This window comes from Trachemys scripta, chromosome 15 (genome assembly GCF_013100865.1).
Source record: "Trachemys scripta elegans isolate TJP31775 chromosome 15, CAS_Tse_1.0, whole genome shotgun sequence".
Classification (NCBI taxonomy): Eukaryota; Metazoa; Chordata; order Testudines; family Emydidae; genus Trachemys; species Trachemys scripta.
Genome location: NC_048312.1, coordinates 27,244,288 through 27,263,085, shown reverse-complemented (window position 1 = coordinate 27,263,085; position 18,798 = coordinate 27,244,288).

Here is an 18,798-nt window from a genome sequence, read left to right as displayed (position 1 = left end):
CCCCGCGAGTGTCGCCAAGGAAGCCGACAGCCTGGTCACTGTGCGTCCGGGCTCCGCTTTAACCCTTGCGCAAAGAGGACACCCTCTGCGAGCGAGTGGGGGACGGAGCACGCCCACTGGGGCAGTGTGGGCTTTAACTCCCAGAGCCCTAGGCACTTGTGTTCCCGTGGGAGGCTGTGACTCTGGTGGGAGGATGGCTGGGAGGAGACACTTCCTGAGACAGCACTTGTTGCCTTAGCTCTGAAGGGAGGCATGGCTGGAGCCCTGCACTGCCCAGGAGCCCCTCCACTTCATCCACTCAGCCCCTACCCCAACGGGCAATTCATTCTCCTCCTCAGAGACATCGTTCGCCAATTCCCATACCAGGCCCATTCCACTCTCTCCCTCCTGTGCGAAGTGCCAGGGAACAGCAGGCAAAGGCCGCAGAGCCATCTTAGCACCACTTACCGCAGCTACCGCTCCCAAGACCTAAGTGCCCTTCCCTTACTTTCAGTCTCCACAGGGAGAGCAATAAGCACCAGCCATTGAGAACTCACTTAGGCAACAGTCTGGGCAGGTAGAATTCCTTGGGCTTTCCGCTTCAGCCCTGGATATTTGTTGGTGTGGGTGCTGTTCAGAATCTCCACAGCAGACCCACCCCCTCCACGGAAAGGGGTGCAAAATCCCTCTGCTCTGGCACATGCGGAGCACCTCCCATGACGCCCTGAGAGGATCTGGCCCTTGGGTATGGCGGCAGGCACAGAGCTGTGTAAAGCGGCCAATTGCCTGTGGAGTGGAACAGAACAGATGCAATTGACAAAGGAGCCCGCACCTCTATGCAACTGGTGCTAGTGCACAAACCAATATGGACACCAGAAACAACTCCTGCTTCCCATTCCAAGGGCTCCCAGAAATCTCTCAAGGGGCTTCAGTGCACGTTCTCCCCAGGAGCTGTGAAGTACACACACGCGTGGATCCGCAGGCTGCCAGTCAGGGAGTAATTACCACCTTTCATTTGGCACCTTGGGTCTACATCAGCCAGGCAGGAAGCAGGAGGCTGGGTTTGGTGCCAGAGAAGCAGGAGGTTCCTACTGATGTGTGTGGGAAACGCAGATGTTTTGACCCTTCCACTGAGGACTAGTTCAATTGCTTAATCTTCAAAAACCATCTTCTTGTAGAATTGACCAGTAGGCTTGTAGTCAGTGCCAATCCTGCAGATCCCAACAAGATCCTAAGTTAGAACCAAACCACTCGGGTTTGGAATCAACAGAGCGTCAAACGACGCTTGTGACCTTTATTGTTTCCCTGATGTACACAGTTCTGGCTTGTGTTTGATGGGGGCTCCTTGGAGGAACAGAGAATTGGAGCTGTCCCAGTCCTCAGCCAGTGCTTAATTTGTAATGAAAGAAGTGCCGGGGCTCAAGTCACGTTTTTACATTCATAACTGATGCAGCAAGCGCAGAAGTGCTGGGGCTGGGAACTGCCCAGCCTACAGGTGCCGGGGCTCAGACCTGGCACAAATGAACACTGGGGTCAGCATTGTTTGACGCTTTCCCAAAGAGCTTCTCACCCCACTGTGTGTCATGAGTCACATTCTTAGACAGAGGCTGTGCTGAGACGGAGCCTGGCTAAGGCTGTGTCGCTGGCTCATGCTCTGCCCCAGATCCTCAGTAGGATGTGGGGCGAGGGATCACAGGCCTCGAACCTCGGGGTCCCTGGGCTGTGCTCAGACCACAACCATCTCCCAGCTGCTCACCTGAGTCAGCAAGAAAGGGTCTGGGGAAGGGTTAGCTTGCAGAAGGCCCCGCCCCCAAAGCTCCTGATTGGGGGAAATATCCAGCCCCACGATTGGCTACGGAGTGGTATATAAACCAGGAAGTAACAACAGGAAGTTGTCTGAGCAGCTAGAAGAATTCCTGGCTGGCTGCCTCCCCACCTGCTCCTGGTTCCTGTCCACCCATCCCAGACCCCCACCTACTCTCAGTCCTTGCTCCTCTGCCTTACCCCTGACATTGTCTCCGGCTCTGACCTTTGCCTTGGCACCGATGTTGGCTTTGGTGTTGACTCTTGGCTGACCAGTAGATGTGATTGCCCAGGCCCTGATCATTTCAGATGGCTCCTCTGGGGTGCGAGGGGTTGTGCTGGGGAAGAAGGGGGCAGAGTCAGAAAGCATTGTGCTTCAGTTATGCTCACCTGCTGCAGTGATCCACAGGGAGCCATTGCAGTGCAGTATAAGTGACAGGAACCTCCGGGCAGGTGAAATACGGGCTGGGGCCTGGGAGGCCCCCATCAGGGCCAAGAATGCAGGAAGGCGTGTTTAGAGCCACCTTGCTCCGTTCCCCTTTGTTGGTGAATGAAGCTGTAGAGAATCAATATGACACACTTTAATGGATTAACGACAGGTAACTGATATAGAATCATAGAAGATTAGGGTTGGAAGGGACCTCAGGAGGTCATCTAGTCCAACCCCCTGCTCAAAGCAGGACCAATCCCCAACTAAATCATCCCAGCCAGGGCTTTGTTAACCTCTAAGGATGGAGATTCCACCACCTCCGTAAGTAATTCATTCCTGTGCTTCACCACCCTCCTAGTGAATATGGAGTGATCTGGATTGCTTGGTAAACTGGGCACAAGCAAACAGAGATTGAATACAGCCAGATGTAAATGTATGCGTCTAGGAACAAAGAATGTAGGTCTTATTTATAGGGGGGGGGACTCTACCCTGGAAGCACTGATTCAGAATCAAACATGGGTGTAACTATTGCTGGATCACTGTGTCCAGTTCTGGTGTGTACAGCTCCAGAAAGAGGTCGATCAATTGGAGAGGGTTCAGAGAAGAGCCACGGGAATGATTAAGGGATTGGAAAATATTCCTTAAAGTGAGAGACACGAGGAGCTCAAACTGTTTAGCTTAGCCCAGAGAAGGTGAAGGGGTGACTTGATCACAGTCTGTATGTACTTATATGGGGAACAAAAACCCGATAATTGGCTATTCGGTCTAGCAGAGGAAGGTGTAACACGATCCAATGGCTGGGAGTTGAAGCTGGGCAAATTCAAATGGGAAATAAGATGCAAATTGTTCACAACGAGGGTAACTAAGCATTGGAACAATTTACCCCGGGCCGTGGTGGATTCTCCATCGCTGATTCAAGATGGGATGTTTTTCTAACAGCGCGGCTATTGGCTCTGAAGCAGGACTCGATTCAGGGAAGTCCTGTGGCCTGTGCTGTGTAGGAAGTGAGGCCGAGGTGATCACAATGGTCTCCGCTTGCATTACAGTCTGTGAACTGGGCCCATCGTACCCAGAGGCCAGCGACAGCCTCTGTCTGAGATGCATGTGCATGTGTAGTCGATCCCAGATCATGGCCCTGCCCCTCAGAATCCCTAGGGGGTATAACATCATCTCCCCCATAAATCCGATGGGCTACGCTGCCCTCCTCGCACATCTTCCATCCGGTGCCCTTTACAAATGCTAGCGGTGAAGCCCCACAATCCCTCTGTGTAGATGGGAAACTGAGGCCCAGTGCGCACAGGTGGGGGCCCAAAGCCACACAGGTAGCACGTGGCAGAGATAGTCTAGCACTCAGAATAGCCAGGCCTGTGCTGTAAGCACAAAGCCAGGGCCCCCTTGGCAGGGGGCCCACAACAGTCTCCAGTGGCTATGTAGTACCTGGCTCTGTTATCCTACATGAGCAAGAGTAACTCTGCTGGCAGTAGTTCACCAAAAAAGCAGAGCTGGAGGAGAGCTCCCCTGGCAGACATTTTCTCAGCTTCACTCCAAGCTCACAACACATTGCCCTCTTCTGTCGCCATGGTCACAAAATCCCCTTTACATGGACTGGTCCAAATCCCCCCTCTCCATCAGGGGAAGGATTATGGGAGAGTCACAGCAGGACAAACCGTGCCCCAGGCCCTATTGTCTGGAGGGAGCCACTGCCTTTGCCGGCATTGTCCTCTAGAGCAGAATCCCCCGGCTTTCTCCGCCTCTTGCCATCAGGACGTGGTGAGAAATGTGGTGGGTACAGCCACTCAGCAGCTCTACCCCACCATATGGCCAGAGGGCTGTTCCTCCACATGCACACACACACGCAGAGCTAACTTTGGAGTCTGCGAGGCAGCCCGTGACCTTTCTGTGAAGACGTTCCACCAGGCCCCAGTGGGCAGGGGGTGATGAGTCACAGCTGGGGAGCAGGATTGGAAAAAGAACGTGTGATGAACACAGACTCTCTCTGGCTTCCTTTATTATTTTTAAGCCTCAGAAATAAGAAAACTAGTGACTCCTGCACTGGGGAAGGCGCCCGATAGACAGGCCTTGAGAACAAAGCCCCATCCAAAGAACAGGCAGGACAGGGGCTTCCCACATCATCCCGCCAACGTCCCATCGCCTGGGCTAGCAGGAAGCACCTCGAGGAGTGAAATTTAGTCTCCACGGCCCATGAAATCTGCGTCTCTACGGTTCTCATTCATGATGCTGTCAGCCTTGGTTACCTGCGTGCTGTAGCTATTCAGCGAGCCCCATTTCCCTCTTCTGAGCTCACTTTCTGTCTCCGGGCCACTCTTATCCCTCTGGCCTTCTGCTCATGATAAATCCATGGCCTACTGCTCTTACCCCTTTGTGGCCATCCTGCCTCCATACCTTCAATGTGAACTATGTCTGGGACGAGGCTTTTCACCTATGCCCCTCTCCTAAGTCCATTAATGACTCCCCCATGTTCACCTTCTCTTCTTGCCTTTCCCAGAGGATGATGCTAAGAATAAGAATTCAGTGGCAAAAAAACTATGTTAACACAGAATTAAGGTTGCTTGGTGGGAAGTTGTCCCCTTGCAGCACTCTGAATTGCATAAAAAACTTCTGAAAACTAGGAAATGCAGATAAAGTTACCTGGGTAACCTTAACACTGCCCTCTTTTTTTTAGCAGTGTCCCCAGTAGTCATTCACGTTCTCCGGTCCCATGATTTTATACACAGTGGAGCAGCTTCAACTGGAGAGACTGAGAGAGAGACCCACACTTATGTGTTTGAGACAATGCCTCTCTCCCTCTGTGTGTGCGTGAGAAAGAGAGAGAGACATACACAATGCATCTGTCCCTGTGTGGGGGAAGTGTTAGAGGGCTTTCCCGCCACCCTCCCACTTCCCTGGTTTTTGTCATGCAGACAGCAAGCAACAAACGACCAGACGTCCGAAGTGCAGACAAGGTGATGTTTATTGGGGTTAGTTCCAAACAAGGATATCTAGAGCACTATATACCAGCAGAATCTGTTTCCAATGTTCCGTTCCAGCTCTGACACCGCAGAGCATTTACCTCGTGTCCCCCTTCCCAGCTCTGACACCACAGAGTGTTTACCCCCTGTCCCCTTCCCAGCTCTGACACCACAGAGTATTTACCTTCTGTCCCCCTCTCAGCTCTGACACCGCAGAGCCTTGTCCGTGTCCCCGTTCCCTATTCCCCATTCTCATTTCCCATTCCCCCTGTTCCCACTTCCTCCTTCTTAGCAGGCCCAAATATACCTGCAATGCACACCCACAGTCCCACCCCTAACAACTTAAAGGGCCATGTTCCAGTTTGGGTCTGGGGTCTTCATCCTACCTCTTTTGTACCCCATGGGAGGGGTAAGGAGTGAAGTTGTGCTGCTTGGTCTTTTAGGGTTTTATACCCCCACCCCAGCCCCTTTGCTCCTCCCGATTGGTTGCTTGACATTGCTTTGAGATAGGGGTTGAGGCAAACTTACAGTGTGCTCTCCAGTAACAGTTTGACTGGTCTTATCTGTTCCCATTGTACTAACACATCCAGCTGACTAGGCCGAAGCAACGTCACAGTGTCTTTGTCCCTTGTTTACACATTTTAGTAGAAGTATCAAAAAGTCGAACCCAAAATTCTATCCCAGGCTAACACACAGACCTAGATACTAACAGGAAGGTGTGACACACACTGCCTCCCTGAATGTGTGAGAGAGACACACAGAGACGCACACACACAATGCATCTCTCCCTTTGGGATGGGGTGACACTCTCTCCCCCCCTGGTGTGGGTGTGGGTGGGACACACATTGCCTCCCTGTGTGCTGCAAGAAGAGTTTAGGGCATCTAAGGCTTCTACACTCCAGTTGCTACCTGTGACTGCCAGGGGGCTGGAGGGAGATGTTCTCAGCTGTAGGCCTTTGACACAGGAAATTGTTGTTCCCATTGGTCCACCTGTGCCAAGGCTGGCACCAGCTCAGCAAGCAGGTGCTTGGGGCGGGCAAGGGGAAGAGCAGCACATCGGGCTTTTCGGCGGCAAGAACCTGCCACTGAAGTTCCGCGAAAAAGAAAGCGGCGTGGCGGAGCTACCGCCAAAGTGCCGCCGATCACGGCTTTTTTTTTTTTCCCGCTGCTTGGGGCGGCAAAAGCCCTGGAGCCGGCCCTGACCTGAGCCAGACTCCACTGATCTCTAGGTCATAATGGAGGACCCTTCTGCCCCTCAGATCTTTGCCCGAGGGGGGCGGTTGCAGGACAGGAGTCATTTCCCCCCACACACTAACATTCCCAGTGAGTCGATGCTGCCGGTGCTGAAGTTGATGCTAGCTGGGCTATTGCTGCAGCCGTGTCTCCCCACCATGGTGAATTTTAAGAATTGGTTCAGTGGGATAAGCGTGCTCGTGCACATGAACCCTTCCTGCCCTTCCACACACACAAATATTGACTTAAGCAAAAGGAGCCGCTGGGAGAGCAGGAAAGAAATGGGAGACTAGCTTAGATGCGCTGCAGACCTCTTATCAACATGCAGATAGACTGGCTTGCAACACAGGGACTGACAGTAAAATCTTTACAGTTTTGCCTTTGCCAGTCAGTGAAACCTTTCCGAAGAGAGCACTCAAGGGACTAACAAAAATCATTGCTCCTCTTCAAGATGGAACAGAACGGTACTCAGCGTTTGGAGATACTTTGGGATGGTCTCTAAAGGCAGAAGGTTGCCTAAGAAGGACAGTCTCTCACACGGGTTTATTCTCAATGCCATCTATTCATGCTCTGTTTGTCACACTGCCTAGAGGGGCTCACGACCGTGAGGGCCAACCTTGGGGTATGCTGTCAAAAAGCAGGGCAGACACCCCGACTGGTAGGAGAAAGAAATAAGAGAGGTATTGACTGGTTAAAGCAAGCAAAGATATATACACAAATGAGTTCCAATCTAAATCCTCCTGTGAGTGACAGAGTTGTAGCGATCTGTCAATTCAAAATGTCTTTCAGGGCAAACCCACGGAAAACCCGGGGGATCTCTCACTTCAATTTAGAGTCTCTGGCTCTGGGAGAGTCCAAACAGCCAACGGACGATCCTGTGTCCTTGTGAGGCATTTTTATATTTTCTTTTCCTCTGAAATCAAACTGAAATCCACACGGGTCCCTTCTTCATGGGGTGAGTGGGAGAGAAAGCACTTAACACAGTCTTTGACCCTTGATCTCACATAATGGCTCATTTGTGTTTAATGAACAGGATTCAACATCTTCTTGTTAGAGACCATCATTTGCAGTATACGAGGCATTTTTCCTGTTTGGTGAGTTGCAGAGTTGCGGGGGGATTTACAATGCAAATGCTTGCTCTCACTTTATAACATGGGGTATCACACAGGCAGCAGCCTACAAGGATTTTATAAAACACTAAACACATTCTCATCCACTTAACATCGAATATTGATTTTGGTAATGCTAACACGCACGTAAGCCAGTCTGGTTCTCAGCTATGGATTTGTAAGTGTTCAGTGAGGCCTGGGGCCTTGGCATGAGGTGGCATCTGGTCTGCCAGTGTCACACTGTTATTTCAGGGAATGTCTAGGGATGGCCACAATCATGTTAATGGCTTGTCAGCTCTTCCCTCGTATTCGCCCTCTCCGTCCCGCCAGTGATGCCAGCCACCTCTGAGTTTGCATCTCCCACAGGCATCTCCAGACTTTCTTCCATGCTGTCCCTTCTACAAGGGCTGCCCTCCCTGAACTTGTCCGGACATCTATTACCCAACTGCTTCAGATCCATAATCAAGACCCTGCAGAGGAGAAGTCTGCAAGAAACCAGCCACCCAGCGGTGCCTGGCCCAGAAACAAATTAACAAACTCACACTCAGGACCAACACTCTCCACTGAGAGTCCGGGCCCTCGTGCCGTGCCCCTCGTCCACCAGGGGAGGCGTGTGATCTTATCCCACATGGCCCCTGCTCTCTCCCACTGCCTCCTAGGCTTGGTCACACGCTTTGTGAAATTAGACAGAGCGCTCCTTGGGGCAGGCGCTGTGTCTGCCTGCGTGCTGGGGCCCTGCCCGGCACAATGGGACCCCCAGTCCTGATCAGAGCCTCAGGCACTGCTCCACTGACTGATGAGAACGATGAGAACAACAGGGATTTACAAGCCATTTGTATTGATACTAACTGTGAGGCCTGTAAGGTAAATCGCCATTGTCTCCACTTAGCATTGTACCGCCAGTCAATAAGCGAGTGCTAGCCAGGACTTCCCCGGTGTTTCATTAAACCAAACGTCTTGACGCTGAACAGGAGATAGCCCCGAACCCTAATCTGTGATGGGAGATGAGAGCGGAAAGGGGGCAGCAGATCCCAGCAGGGAGGAGAAATAACCTGTCTCGCCTGCAGTACTTTGCATCCTCAGCACAAGCTGTCTGGGCAATATGCCTGGTCATTAATGCAGAGGTGAAATGCAGAGCTAATGGGACGTAAAGGGGGTCACTCTGGGCTCTGGGCAGTGCCGGTGCTGTCACCAGTAAAAGGAAGAGGGGTTGGGGCTGTCACGATGAAGCGTAGAGCACCACAGAGGTGCAATGTGATATGTCAGAGGAACCAGATTCGGCTCTCGGGGGCGTAAATCAGGAGTAAGTCCCTCAAGTCAACAGGGTGACACCAATGGAAGGGAGATCAGAATCAGGTTGAGGGTCACTGCCCCACTCTAAGCTCTCTGTAGGGTCAATGGGAGTTGGAGGGGCTCCAGCAATGCCAAGAGAGGCAGGGGAGGAGTAGAGACAATAGGAAATAAGGGAGAAGGGGCTGCTGGTTGAGGGCTCTTCCCCCACCGGACCCAGATCGCAGAGCTGGTCTGTTTCAGGAGAGACAGGGTCTGAGTGTGTGTGGCTCTGGTGGGCAGGCACAGGGTGGAAAAGGACACACAGACGTGAGGAGGGTGTGGAAGAAGGGTGGGAGGCTGTTGTGGGGTCACAGGATGCCTAGAGCAGGGCCCAAGTTGTGAGTAGGGCAGTCGGACAATGGAAGCCAAGCTTGTGGCCGGAGAGCAGGCTAGAGAGGCTGGGCAGAGCTGGCCTGCTCTGACATCACAGTTCCCTGTAGATCTGTGCCTGCATTACCCCTCCTAAGACACTGTTACTATGGGGACATACATATACATGGCTTCCCCTAAGCACACGAGGAGACTCGATCCCAGCTCCTGGGAGCTCTCTGCCTAGCTGAGGGGTGTCTGAAGGAGGACAGAGGAGAGACTCCAGACAAGGGAGGTGCATGGAAGGAGAATGGGAAAAGCAGATGATGGAGGGGGCAGCAGGGGAGGGGCCTGGCAGGAAATGAGAGCAGAGCGGCAGCAGCGGTAGGCCATGAGGAGAAGGCGCTTGTGTGACCAGTACCACAATCATGGGCACAGCCAGAAGTGCTGCCTGGCCTGGCCAGCACTGGTTACAGCCTTCAGCCCCTGGCGTTCTGGTCTTGGTCCAAGTACCAGGCCACCGTTCGCAGCCACTTAGCAGTTCTTCCTTCGATTCTTCAGTTATAAGGCCAGAAGGGACCATTGTGAGCATCTAGTCTGATCTCCTGGATAGCACAGGCCAGAGACCTGCCCTGAATTAACTCCTCTCTGAACTAAAGCAGATCTTTTAGGGGAAAAAAAATCATTCAGTCTTGATTTAGAAATGGTCAATGACGGAGAATTACCACCCCCAGGGCAACTTGTTCCAATGGTTAATTTCTCTCTTCATTAAAAATGTATGTCTTATTTCCAGTAGGAATTTCTCTAGCTTCAACTTCCACCACTGGATGTTGTCACACCTTTCTCTGCTAGACGGAAGAGCCCATTATCAAATATTTGTTCCCCATGTAGATACTAAGGGTGCGGCTACACTTGCAGCGGTACAGCGCTGTGAGTTAAACCCGCCTTCGTACAGCTGAGTAGGGAAAGCGCTGCAGTCTGTGCACACTGACAGCGGACAGCGCACTGGCGTGGCCACATTTGCAGCACTTGCAGCTGCGTTGGGAGCGGTGCATTCTGGGCAGCTGTCCCAGCATTCAAGTGGCTGCAACGTGCTTTTCAAAAGGGGGGTGGGGTGGAGTGTGGGGAGAGAGAGAGTGGGGTTTTGGAGTGTGTCAGCGCGCTATCCTGTAAGTTCAGACTCCCCTCTCCTCCTGCTTCTCACTCACTCACTCAAAGCAAACAGCAAAATGTTTGCTTTTTCTCTCTGAAAGGGAGCTTTGAAACGGCACTTCCGCATTCCTGCAGCCAATCACAACAATGAGACGAGTGGCCACTTGATAAGGGAATTATCACCGCGCAGTAAATTAACTCCTCGTTCACACTGACACCCGGGAGTTGTAGCAAACGTTATTCCTCTCGGGGAGGTGGAGTACCAGCAGCGCTGTAGCCACGGAGATACAGCGCTGTACGTGCCTTGCCGGTGTGGACGGGGAGTGAGGTAAAGCGCTCTGGGAGGCTTTATTGCGCTGTAACTCACAAGTGTAGCCAAGGCCTTATAGGCTGTAATCAAGTCACTCCTTTATCTTCTCTTTGCCAAGCTAAATATTAGTCCTTGAGTCCGTTGCCGTGAGGCAGGTTTTCTCTGATCCCTCTCCAATTTATCCACATCCTTCTTGAACTGTGGGCACCAGAACTGGACAGAGCATTCCAGCAGTGGACGCCCCAGTGCCAAATTATTCTTCTCCTTTAACGCTAAGCTGAACGGTCAGCTGTAACGATCCTTCACCATTTGGTCCATTCCTGAGTGGCCCCAAGATGCCAAATACAGAAGTAAAATAACCTCCTTAGTCCTTCATATTCCCCTGTTTGTAGAAGGATCACTTGATCCCCTTTGGCTACAGCATCGCACTGGGAGTTCAAGCTCAGTTGATTATCCACAATGGCCCCCAATTTTTTTCTAAGGCATTTCCTAAGGCATTAGGTTCTGGCTGGCTCTTCCCGGCAGCTTCTTTACCAAAGGCCACATGGCTGGTGGGAGGGAGTCTTTGCATCGTCCTCCTGTCTCGGGGGAGGGCAGTTTCCCCTGTACAGTTTGGGATCTGGGGGTGCTGGGGGAGGGCTGGCTCTCTCTGGACTCCATTTTGCTCCCTCCCTTCCAGCGTAGCAATCCCTGCTTAAGCTGCATCTGCAGCCGCTGGGCGAGCTTCTACTCAACATTTCTGCCCTTGCAGCTCACCAAAACCAGGGGCAGAGTCTCACAGCCACGGTTTGATTCTTTTTTTTTTTTTCACCATTTAAAACAAAAAATCAAAACTTTCAGAAGATTTTCACCATTTCTAGGAAATGGAAAAATTAGTGAAACATGTTGAAAATGTTGCCAATTTTTTATTGAATTTCAAATTTTTTAATTTCAGCAACATTTTTAAATTTTAAAAATTCATCCAGTTCTACACCTAAGCGTCAGGTTTACTCTCGTAGCCCCAGCACTGCACTGTGTGCTCAAGTTCAGCTGGTTTCTGCTCTGACCCTAAGTCATTTCCAGAGTCCCTGCGTTCCAGGACACAGCCCCACATCCTCTCAGTGCGACCTACATGTTTGGTTCCAGACTGGTGACCTTGGAGCTAGCTGCATTAAAACACATGTTGTTTGATCACCCCCAGTACACCAAGGGGACCAGATTGTTCTCTATTACTGATCTGCCCTCATCATTGTTTACCACCTGCCATCTTTGTGTATCAACTTTACCAACAATAATGTTATACTTTATTCCAGATCATTGAGAAATACATTGACTAGCACTGGACCCAGAACAGTTACATGTGGGAACGCCCTAGAAACACCCCCATTAGGTGCTGATCCCCCATTAACACTTACATCCTGAGATCTATCAGTTAGTCAGTTTGTAACCCCAGTTAATCTCTGTGATATCAATTTTGCAGTTGCCAATATATAGGCAAATTAACTGTGGCATTGGAGCTTCCAGCAAACCCACGGCTGCCATCAGTGCATCTAACATTTCATTTCAGACATGACCTTCCTGCGGCAGCACGTGAACAGCCGCCCCATTCAGTGCCCAGAGACAGGGCCGCCCGAGGGTGGGGGGGTGGGGCAATTTGTCCCAGGCCCCGGGCCCCTCAAGGGCCCCCACGAGAATATAGTATTCTATAGTATTGCAACTTTTTTTATGGAAGGGGCCCCAAAATTGCTTTGCCCCAGGCCCCCTGAATCCTCTGGGTGGCCCTGCCCAGAGAGATCAGGCCCTTTCCAGTCTCTCACGTTCCTCCCCACTAAAGGGATTTTGTCCCTCTGTGTCTGAAGAGAGGCACAGACAACCCACTCACTGAATAAGAATAATGATGCGTTTGGCTCCGGCTAGGTGTAACCCACACACCTTCTGGGTGTAGCGTTCTAGCACACCGACAGACCCTGGGCGTTGGTGTACAGGATCGAACCAGGGACTTCTGGAGCTTAGTGTATGAGCCTCTACAGCATGAGCTAAAAGCCAACTGGCTGTTAGCTCAGGCTGTAGAGCAGATACAATCTCCTTCTCTCTCTACGTGCTCTCAGTGCCATTGGATGGGCAGAACACCACACCCAGAAGGTGTGGGGGTTACACAGGCACAGCTGCTAAGTTGATATACAGTTTTATGGGCTCCTGAAAATGGATGCTAGGTCTCTATGAGAAACCAGTCTCCTTTATGAAATCCATCCCCTCCGCTCTGCCGAGGCACGCTGAATACAGAGCCCAGATCAACTCTTTATTAAAACATGATAGTTGGCAAAACAAGTGGGGGGGAGGGTTAATTACATTAAAGGCCTCTCTAAAGAGAAGGCAATTAGTGTATTGATTGCAAGAAGTGCCAAGTTAATTGGGCATGTGACACATTGACATTTTTCACAATCAATAAACCTGCAACACCTTCAAAGAAATCTTCCTTGAGCAGCACACAACCACATCAGGGTCAAACATGCAATACATTTCTTGAGCTGATTATAGCTGATGGCTTCTTTCATGTTTTCTCAATACCGAGAGCTGTCTGATAGGGCGGCTTTTCCCCCGTGTGGCTTTAATAAAAGTCTTTGATGGAGCCAGTGTAGGCGCTCTCCCTTTTCTTTTATGAAAAGAAATCTTGTCAGTTTCACTCAGCTTCGCCTTCCCTTCTCGGAGAGCAGGACAGAAAAGGGGGGGCGAAAGCTGGCTAAAGTCAATTAGCACAAGGTGGCTGCTGGTTAATGACTAACTGGGACCAGTGCTCGGAGAATGGGGCAGGGGCTGAGAGACGCAGGCTCCGTGTGACGGTTGCGTGAGCCAGAAAGGAGCCTTGTTGTGATGGAAGAGGAGTGCAATCAAAAGAGCCCTTTGCTTTTCGTCTTTTGTTTTATCTGCTGCTTTAAAGCCGAGCTGAAAAGCTGGAACAAAATAAAATCTGTTTATCGTGGGATGGTTTGAGATGAGGAGCCATCCCCTTCAATCTACCCAAGCTGCTGCGGCCAGACAATGAGCTGGGAAAGGAACCTGAGTCTGGAGCCCAGCTCTCTGATGGGTTGACTGGCTTGCAGCAGAGCCCCAGAGGCAAGGTCCATTCCTATGGGGTGGCTGTCAACCCCCTATGCGCACAGGACGGGGTTGCTGCAGACAGGCAGGTGCTGGGGCGACTGTGCAAAGATCTAAAGTGAGGTTGCGGTGCAGAAACAAGCGGTGGCAGCCAGTGGGGCAAGGGTGAGGTCACTGCAAATCTGGGCAACACCCGTAGCTCTGTGCAGGACACGTACTGCTCATTCTGGCCTGTCTGGGCTGTCTCCTGTTCATCGTGGGTTCAGCTTCTGTGGGAGTTGCTGGACAGCAGCTGGGTTTGGGGTGGGGGCTGTGAGGTCTCAGGCTGTTTCAGGAGAAGCACACAGCTCTGGGAGGACCCACCCGCCCACCTGTTAGGAACAGAGAAGAAGAGGCAGGGGAGAGAATATCTTGTATTGGACTAACCGCGGTTGGTGAGAGAGACGAGCTTTCGAGCTTGCTGACCCGAAGAAGAGCTCTGTGTGAACACGAAGGCTTGGCTCTCTCACCAATAAATGGAATTACCTGCCCCCAGTTTGTCTCTCTACTATCCAGCGCGGTCCTGGTTGATAACTAGGGTCCTAGGCGCTGTGGTAATACAAATTATAAAGAAGAAGAAGAGCTGGTTTAAGTTGGTAGAACCAAAAGAAAGGCCCTTGGCTTTGTCTGTGTTGTTAGGGGCCAGTCGTTTGCCCATCCCTCATGACGGTCACATGCCGTCAAGGTCCTGTCCTGGCTGGTTTCCGGTGCTCTGATAACGCACTGAGACCAAGGGAAATGACTGGGCCCCACTGCGGAACGGAGGGAGTGTTTCCCAGCATACTTGGAGCCTGGGAAGACGGAAGAGCTCCCTGAATGTCAATTGGGAAGGGAGAAAAAGAAGACAGCCAGACATGAGGATTAACCCCCCTTTCCTGGCTGTTGAACTGTCTCTGGCAGATGGGAGACTGCCTGTCAGTCACTGGCACTGCACAGGGATGGGATAGGGGGGTGTAGGGCTGCCATGAGGGGGACAGGAGGTGCCCTGAACTACACACCAGCCGACAGCACAGCACACTCATTAAATTAGGATGCCAGGCATGCCCAGGCGCTGCCTGTGTGGTGCTGCTGGCAGGGAGCAGAGCGGGCTGCTGTGAGCTGACGTGCCTGCCTGCCCCAGACAGCCCACTCCAGGGCAGTGCAGCTACCAGCCCCCCATGACTGCAGGCAGGCTGCAGGGTTATGGGAGGATGCTAGAAAGAGGCCAAGAGGAGCTTCAAACGGGTGAGACTGGGGTTAGACTCATAGACTCATAGACTTTAAGGTCAGAAGGGACCATTATGATCATCAGGTCTGACCCCCTGCATGCTGCAGGCCACAAAACCGTCCCTACCCCTTCCCTGGACTCTGCTGATGAAGTCCAACTCCTGTGTCTTAGTGACTTCAATTGGCAGAGAACCCTCCTGCTAGCGATCCCTGCCCCATGCTGCGGAGGAAGGCGAAAAACCTCCAGGGCCTCAGCCAATCTACCCTGGAGGAAAATTCCTTCCCGACCCCAAATATGGCGATCAGTAAGACCCCGAGCATGCAGGCAAGAGTCTCCAGCCTGACTCCTGTTAGCCATTATACTATTTACCTGCCATTGCTTGGTATTCCTCAGCTAATATGTTTTACCATTAAACCATTCCCTCCATAAACTTGTCTAACTTAGTCTTAAAACCAGACAGGTCCGTCGCCCCCACCGTTTCCCTCGGAAGGCCATTCCAATATTTCACCCCTCTGACGGTCAGAAACCTTCATCTAATTTCAAGCCTGAACTTCCCCACGGCCAATTTATATCCATTTGTTCTCATGTCCACATTAGTACTAAGCTGGAATAATTCCTCTCCCTCCCTTGTATTTATCCCTCTGACTCATTCCAAACAGCAAGTAATCCTCGTCATTGGGTGTCCTTTTCTGCGAGGGAAACAGTGGGGGGGGACAGGTGGGAACAGGGACAGGAACTGCCAGACTGGGCCACAGCTGGGGTGCAACCAACCCAGTCTCCGGTCTCCACCAGTGGCAGCACCACATGCTGCCGAGGAAGGCGTAAGAACTCTGCAGTAGCAGATGGGGGATAATTTGCCCCCGTCCCCGGTAGCTTTCATCTTGCTCTCTAATATCAGAGATTGGCTTAAGCCAGGGCGTTAATATACCTTCCAAAAATGGTGTCATTAATTATGACAGCTTTGGATATTCTTGTTAGAAATGTCCAGTCCCTTTGCTAATCTTGTTAAATTCTGGGCCGCAATGAGTTGCGGTGGCAGTGTGGTCCACAGGCTAATTGTGCTTTGTGTGGAAAAAATATTTCCTTTCTTAGTTTTTAATTGCCCACCTTTCAATGTCATTGAACATCCCCTTGTTCTTGTGTCTGGGGTGGGCTGGCTGCAGGTGGTGGCAGGAGGGACGGCCAGTCTCCTCTTGTTGCAGGCAGGAGGGGCAGGAGAAGTGGATTGTCCCCGCCTGAGGCCTGTCTGCAGGCTGGGGTTAGAGAGAGGCCAGGTGCCGGGCCTGGCAGTGCTTTGCTGGCCGGCTGCAGGGAGATGTCCCTCCACAGCTGGGCTCCGCACAGGGAGGGAAGGCCAGGCTATTCACAGCCTTCCTCTGTTTTCCCAGCAGCCCGGGCTCTCCCAGGGTCAGAGACTGCTTGCAGGCTGCCTCCTGCCCTCTGACTGGCTGCTGGGGACTGCTGTTGTCTCCTGCTGATTGAGGGAGAAGGGTTGCCAGGGTGATTGGGGTGGTCACGTCCCCCTTCCATTCCCTCTTGCTGCCCCCTTGATTCAGGGTGAGGGGCCAAACCCTTGGTGGCTCATAGGCATCCCGTGATCAACCCACACCCCCAGGTCTTTCTCCTCCTGTTGCGCCCAGCAGGTGAGCCCTCCGATGGAGGGTGTAATTACCAGCCCTCATCAGTGCCAGGCAGGCTCAGGAAGATGTTTTTTCAGGCCTCTTGAGCTGTCCTTTGGATCTGAAACCATTGGCGTCCACAGCCCTTATCGATGTGCATTCACTGCACTGTGCTCCATGATGGCCACCCCTGGGCTGACACACCAGAGACTGAGCTGGGGACCTGCAGAGCTCAAGGTCTGAGTCTCTGTAGCTGGGGCCTGTGACATACTCCTATCCTGTATGCATCAGACCAGATGGGAACAAGTAGCACATGCCGAGCCAAGGGTTACAGTTACATTTACAGCGAGCCAAGGCTGGATGTTGACTGTACTCCAGTTGCACTGTGGTCATAATATACATGGGAAATCACTTCTCTTTGCTCGCATTAGTTACAGCTTGTGTAATAAATGCACTCAGCATAGAACACTGCTGTTTGAAGGCTACCAATGTTATGGATCTGTTGATGTCAATACAAGGTGTTTACTAGTAGCCATGGGGCACACATTTCAGAAGTGACTAAGGCCTAGATTCATGAAGGGACTTAGGCGTTGCAATGCTCGGTGTTACCACACCTACCTTTCAAGTGCCTGGAAAATCCCAGGAGCACACTGTGATTCACAAAGCCTGAGTTAGGCATCTGGCATCATGCACAATGAATGTGGCGAGATGGCGCCTTAGACCGGGGTTCTCAACCATTTTTTTTCTTTTGAGCCTCCCCAACATGCTGTAAAAACTCCATGACCCACCTGTGCTACAACAACATTTTTTCTGCATATCCAGTAGATTAAAAGCTGTATTAAATGGATAGTTATACAGTTAAACACACACACACACACACATATATAATATAAAAAAGAAAAGGATAATATAGTACAAAAATAAAAATATTATCTTTATTTTACTTACTCAAGGCTGGTCTTCACTACGGGGAAATCAACGCCACTGCAATCGATGCAGCAGGGATCGATTTAGCAGGTCTAGTGAAGTCCCGCTAAATCGACTGCAGAGTGTTCTCCGGACAACCCCAGTACTCCAGCTCTCCCAGAAGAGTAAGGGAAGTCGACTGGAGAACATCTCCTGTCGACAAAGCATAGTGAAGAGGGGAGGGATAGCTCAGTGGTTTGAGCATTGGCCTGCTAAACCCAGGCTTGTGAGTTCAATCCTTGAGGGGGCCACTTAGGGATGGGGGGCAAAGTCAGTACTTGGTCCTGCTAGTGAAGGCAGGGGGCTGGACTCGCTGACCTTTCAAAGTCCCTTCCAGTTCTAGGAGATAGGATACCTCCATTTATTTATTTAAGACACCAGGGTAAGTTGACCTAAGCTATGTTGACTCCAGCTACGTTATTCACATAGCTGGAGTAGCATAACTTAGGTTGACTTACCCCCGTAGTGCAGACCTGCCCTTAGTGTGAAACTTCTTGCTGGTGCTGATCAACAATTCTGTCCAGGCATGGGGGTGTCTTTGACAAGCACACGCACATGTCATGGTCAGTGTTCATCCTGGCTGGGTATTTTGTTTTCATTGATGTCATGGCCATAGCACATGCGACCAAGTACTTGCGCTGACCACATTTGTTGAAAATGGCTTCCAGAGAAATCTGAAAACAGGTGCTGTTTTCATAGACCTAACGATACAATAGGGCACACTGGCCTGCTCATGAAGGTATCACAGGTCCTGCTACCCTGGGTCACAGGCGTCGTCGAACTGTTCCTCCGTGCTAGGCAATTCAGAGTCCATATGGGGGAGAAGATGAGTGCTCAGAGACGACAGAGCAATGGGTTATCCCAGGGCTGTGTGCTTTCACCAACCCTGTTGAATGACCTGCCAGCAATGGAGTCACAAAAGTTAATTTACGCAGATGACATCTGTACTGGTATCCAGGCCCAGACATTCCATGAGCTTGATGCCATCTTAAACCAGTACATGACAAAGTTAGCTGACTGCTGTAAGACTTGGCGCCTCCAGCCAAGCATCATAAAAACAGTCTCCTGTTTGTTCCATCTTCATCACACCAGCGCAACCTGAGAACTGAATATTTATCTGAATGGTCAGAAGGTGAAGCATGAAGTAGAACCGGTCTATCTAGGTGTGACCTTAGACTGCACACTGAGTTATCATGCCCACCTGAAGAAGACAGCAGCTAAAGTTAAGATGTGCAACAATCTTCTTAACAAACTGGCAGGTTCGTC